General features: G+C 42.8%; 1 protein-coding gene across 5 annotated transcripts in view; it reads right to left on the bottom strand.

Annotated features, from left to right (window-relative positions):
* Nucleotides 1–6,000, bottom strand: part of LOC108547616 (rho guanine nucleotide exchange factor osg-1) — a 63,390-nt gene that overhangs the window by 40,511 nt on the left and 16,879 nt on the right. The window lies entirely within an intron of this gene.

The raw sequence follows: 6,000 nt of genomic DNA, 5'->3' as shown, positions 1-6,000 counted from the left end.
TATACCTTTCTTTCAATTATCTCCTTTTCCATGTAATTGGCGAGACTCGAGGGTTAGAGTAGAGATACGTACGAAATAATTTTAATCGCAGGATTTTCTAAGGTATGTTACTTTTCTCTTTGAGTAAGGTATTTTATTTTTGTCTTTTAGAGTTATTTTACAGTTATATAGTATTTGGTGATTTAATGTGTATTATTTAATTGTCAATGAGATTTGAAAATAATTTTTTTAATTGAACGAGTTACTTTGTCTTCCAGTGAATAGGAATAGGGAAATTTGAGAATATTCGTGGTTTGTAAACTAGTTGATGTTTGTGTAGTATTCTATATTTAGAGATTCGATGCGTTTTATTTATATCGAGAATCCTAATTGTTCCGGAATGTATATTATGTCTGGGATTTCATAAAGAGACTGATAAGAGGAATAAGCTTTTAATATCTTCGGTCAAATATTTACACGTAGATAGAGTTTCAACGGACGACGGCGAATTATATCTAAAAAGCACTAAATTTCGAATTATAGCATGTTGCGACCGATAATTTAGTTTCCGAGTAAATATACCGCGCTAATAAACACGCTCCAAGTGCATGCAACAAATTTATTCGCTGTCTAAGGGAACGTACCACGTTCGTGTTACTAATTTGGCACAAATTTTGTACATATCCCGGACTGCGTCTAATAACGTAATAAATGTACAGTGCTAAAAATCTTCTGCACGTTCGCCATTTAGTCATTTTACACGTGAAACGACTCGACGTTCAAATTCACTGAGAAATCTGTCTCGTCGTTTAAACCTCGATATTAATTTCGATGAAAAATTTTTGGTTCAGAATTTTCTATCTATTTAACGATCTTTCTTCGATTGGAGAAAATTGAGAGCAATAAGGAACGCCGGTTGATTGAACGCAGAATCCATCGATAATTACAACAGACGTTGTAAATCATCGAGAACGATCATAATGAATTCCGTGTTACCCCGGCCTTCCCGTAATTATCGTCGCGGTAATTAAACGTCAAATTAACTGCTATGTAAATCCTTCCTTTGCGGTAAAACACACATCCGTTAATTTAGTTCGCAGTCTTCCTGATGGGAAGACTTCTCACGAGCATAAATACGGGGACAAGAAAAATAGTGGAACCTGCGAATGTACAGGCACGCAATTACGTGTACACGATAAGACTGTACACCCGGGAACATAATCTATTCGTGCTCTTTTCGCTTTAATCAATATCATTAAAAACGAGAGAAAAACATCGTACAATTTAACTGCTCGTTTTACGAAGCTGGCACTCGAACAATTGTTCCGAACATTCCAACATCTAATTCCTCCGTCATTTATTTTCCATAAAACCAATCCTCTATTCATCACGAAACTCGTCATTTTACACTCTAAAAATTCTCGTTTAACCCTTTTAGTACCCAACAACGATGTCATCGTTGGCTACACTGTCATATCGTTGGCTACACTGTCATATCGTTGATTAATATCGCGACTCATTGCGCGCTCGTGCTTCGACTTATTGTCAGATCTTCGAATTTTATTCAGAGACTTAAATAACAAATGAATGTCAAAATATTTTAGTCGCTGATCCATTTCTTCTCCATTTTCTCCTATATTATTTTCCAAGTTTTGTAATCATTATTTGAAAGCAAATTTTGTTAACATTCTTCTTGCATTTTACTAAGTTGCACCTTCGAATTTTCTTCAGAGCTTTAAGTAACAAATGATTGTCAAAATATTTTAGTCGCTGATCCATTTCTTCTCTATTCTCTGCCATATTATTTCCCAAATTTTGTTAACATTCTTCTTGAATTTTAGTAAATTATATCTTCGAATTTTCTTCAGAGATTCGAATCACGAGCAATTGTTGAAAGACTAATCATCATAAGAAACAAAATGTATAAAAATTTTGCTCGAAATTTGATTGCTAAATTAAGGTTGGTCAAAGTATTTTGCTTTCCATCTGGAATAGGGTAAAACGTAAAAAGTCTGCGTCTATTGTCTGCGAAAGGTGTTATTTCGTAGGAAAAATCGGCATCGTCGAATAAAGACTTCCTTTCTCCGGGATTCATTTTTCCACCAGCAACGACCATAATCAGTTGACCGCGTGTACTTTCCATTAGACCAATCGTCGCCGGGAGCCACGTGATCGTCAACCTCGTGGTCGCAATCACTATGATCGCGTACGATCCTCTCGGACGGACGACGATAGAGCCGGATAAGAGGGAATCTATCTGCCCGCTGCTTTCTCTCGATCTCTTTTTCCCCCGTTCTTCGGTGCCCAGCGTACTACCGCCGTTAATGGCCGAGAGGATCCGTGGACTGCAGCTGTATTTCAGGGGATACCTAGTTACACGTCCTCGTAAACCGTCTTCCGAACGTAAAAGGTGTCGCGCGTGAGATTTGTTGGCGCGTTAGCGCGAAGCGTTTCCGGCTTGCGCCACGCACGCGATTCGTCGCGTTTCACGCCTTCGGCCTTGTTACGCATTGAGAAATCGCTGCTCTCCTTCTCACTTTTTTCTTTCGCCTATCTCCCGTCTCTCTCCGTTCCTCTTCTCACGCACTCGCTCCGTCCCGCGATTTTGGCAAGCAACGCGAGCAATAAGCGAGGAAAAAAATAAAATCGCGTGCCTCGTGGAAATTGCCAATGATATTTCTGTTGTTCCCTCGCGAGGGAGGGAAGAATCACAGATCGTTCGAATATTCATCTTTTTAGTCAGATGCGTGCTAGAGTGTCGTTCCTGGCTTATATAATACCCTCGTTACGCGAGTATTATAATACTTTACGAACGTAAAGGCCACTTTCGCAGTCAGTGGCGCAATTATCTATAATCGTTTGTCTTCGTCGTGCCGCTATAATTATTATCATTCGCGTACGATAATATACATTTAGTTACGAATTACAGATCGATGATTCTAGCGTGAAATTCGAAAGAGAGATCCCCAGAAGCTGATTTCTGGGATGCATCAATCGATTCTGGATAAATATTTTCCTCCATCTCTTCCAAGATACATACTCGATTCGTGCACAATGCCATTGTTCTCTAAAATACCTCCATTTGTCACTGTTGCTTTTAATATCGATCAAAATTCTTAGGGCAAAATCCACCGAATCTAAATTACTCGACTTGCGCAGATAACCGCAGGTAACATAGCAGTTGTGACAATACTACAGATTTTCAACCGCCGATTGTACCCGTTGCCTATCGAAATCGGAAACATCAGGAGCGTGGCAACTGCACTTCTCGCGCACGAGATTCTCACCCGAACAATTCCTCTGCGAGAAGTCTGCGACAAAAGAGGCAACGCATAGAATGGTGCAAACAGATCTACCAAACGAGAAGCTACGACAACGGCATTTGCACGAGCACAAAAGGAGAAAGGACAAATCGTACCTTCCCGATCGCCGATACCGCTCTAAGCGCGCAACGCGACAGGATTCGTTTAAATAATTACCCGAGCAAACAATACGCTTATTCAGGCCAGGGACACGAAATGCATTATCTTTGAGGCCATTCGCGATACAAGCGCCATGGAGAGCGGCTCTCTGATATCTCTCTTATTTCTAGTCCTTTATTATGAAACCGAAGCTACCTCCGCTCGGTATGTAGTTCAGGGCTGTAACTATACGCCTAGACGAAAGTCAATGTTACGGGACCGGCTACCTATGGCGAACCGAAAAATCCTTACAGAAGCCATCACTATTTTCGGCACCGACGCGTAAACTGTGTACACGCGTTACCTCTTCCCCTCCCCGTTTTTCCTCCCCCGTTTGGAACGACCAGGCGGAATCAACATGGCTTCCCGAGCCGCTCGGCTGTATCTCTCGAAGACCAGGCGTGACAGCGGGCTCGAAGATCGATCGGTAACAGAGAGTACTAGGCTCTCGTTGGAAAAGCGTTCGCACTCTCGAAAATTATTGGACTGGAATTCGCGAGTAAAACGTGGTCGATCCGTGTATCGGGCGAATTTAGGACGCACGCCTCTTTAGCACGCGCGAAACTTAGAAAGCGGACTGACGCTCGTTTGCAGAGGGGAGAAGGAAATATCGCGCGAAGGAGGTGAGATTAATTTTGAGGGAAAAACGGAAGAAATGCGGGGCAAAGCGGGAGGGAAGAGGGAAAACTTTCCGCGAGGGTTTCTCAATAACGCAAAAGCGTTTCGCGCGGATATTCGAGGCTTTTACGGATTTAGATTGTCCCTATCCTCAGTTATACAAACCGACACCTACATGAATGTAATAATAGACATAATGGGTAGTGTTTATTTGGCGAACCGCCATGCCGCCCCGAGTCTGCATTCCCGCGCGCGCGGCTCCCGGCTCCGCTGGCCAATATTTACAAGTACACAACCGGCCGTATACAAATCGCGTAATTAATTGACAACGTTTCCCCATCCGAATTTCCGCCTTTCGCGCCGATTATTTATCGCGGCTCGAAAATGAAAACGAAACGATACCGGTCCGCAACATTATCGTGTCCCGTTATGTAACTCGTAGCTCGTGGCCTTACCTCCGCGTCTCTTCCTTTCGTCTTTTTCACTTTTTTCCCTCTACTTCACGCTCGTCGCCTCGGTAAATGAAGTTTGAAGATCGTAGCGCGATACGCGGAAGACCCCACGTTTCAGACGCCCCTGGAAAAAATGTCGCTGCGAAAGACGAGCAAGGGTGAAGTCAGATGGAAGATTTCTTTTATTTCTGACCCCCCTTCATCTTCTTTTCCTTCTCGAGGGCGTTTTAAATATTTTAGGGATCAGGGATGTACTAATCGCAAACCGAGTAAAATAAATTCGAACGGAGACGGTCGTCGTGAAGCTAAACAGTCGTTACCTGTCGAATAATTTCCACGGTATTTGTCTAACGCTATTTGCCTCGGAATCCGGAGGAATTGCCATACCCGGTGTATTAAAATGAAATTCGAATTACCTCTAAAGACAAACCACGCTGGCAAATGGAAGAAATTGGAGCTCGTAAAGAAACTTAATTCCTCGTGATTCACGTAATTTTCGTAAAAGCTACTCTTCCGTAATTCTAGTGATCTCGACAGCGTCCATAAATCGACCACTGCCGATCCGTTCTCTCTTCCCGAGTACCCTTGGGAACGGCAAGTACGCGAGTGGAATGAAATGGAATAGAATTTTCGATGAAAAATCAGAGTCGTTGGTTAATTTTCGGCGATTAGGGGGGGACACTTGTCGCGAATTGACGGTATTCTTGGACGAAACGGACAATGAAGGAAAGGTTTTTCGTCGGATCTACGCGAGCAGTATGCTCCGGCGAAGAAGTAAGGCAGAACCTTTTACGGGGAGTGACTAGTAGAACCAGTTCCGAGCAGGTGAAGACCCGAAAAGATAAACACGGAAACAAAGTACAATGAATGCTTTGGAGTAACTGTTCTTACGGTCGCTTCTGCTCCCACCGCTTACGCCCATTCAAATGCCTCTCGTGGATTCTACCGTTTCGTTTACGATCATTTATACCCGCGGATATGATAACCACGAACAAAATCTACAAACCTATCGTAATTACGAGCTAATGATCGTTTGGGGCGCAGCTTCCTCATTGCAGCTTTCTTCGTGCGATTGAGAAGCTGTAACGCGAAGTTAAACGAGTCCCCGAGTTTTTCCCATCCTCCACACGCATTTCGAATATCTCCGAACGAAGTTTAGATATATCTCAGATATATCGTGGTAATTAAAATCGTGCGCAATTTTTCCGATCGCCCGGATAACTTCGGCGCCAGTTATGCACGTTCCCCTGGATTCGAGGCTCGAGATTCTGCCTATGCCGAGGCTAGGTAGTCTCGTTGCAAATGGAAAAATTCAGGTTTAGAAATAGTCGGAGGTTTCTTTGTGGACTGCTAATTTATCTGGCACATCCAGCACTTTATCCTCGTTGCCATTTGCGTTAATTAAGTACCCACTTACTCGCTTTTATATTTTCGCTTATATTCGGTATTTCCTGTTTCTTAATGTGTACCTGCGATTACGTTCATTTATA

Source organism: Eufriesea mexicana, unplaced genomic scaffold, assembly GCF_001483705.2.
Source record: "Eufriesea mexicana isolate 0111107269 unplaced genomic scaffold, ASM148370v2 scaffold1137, whole genome shotgun sequence".
NCBI classification, from domain to species: Eukaryota; Metazoa; Arthropoda; class Insecta; order Hymenoptera; family Apidae; genus Eufriesea; species Eufriesea mexicana.
Note: the sequence above shows the minus strand (reverse complement) of the source record. Positions and strands in the feature narration are given on the sequence as shown.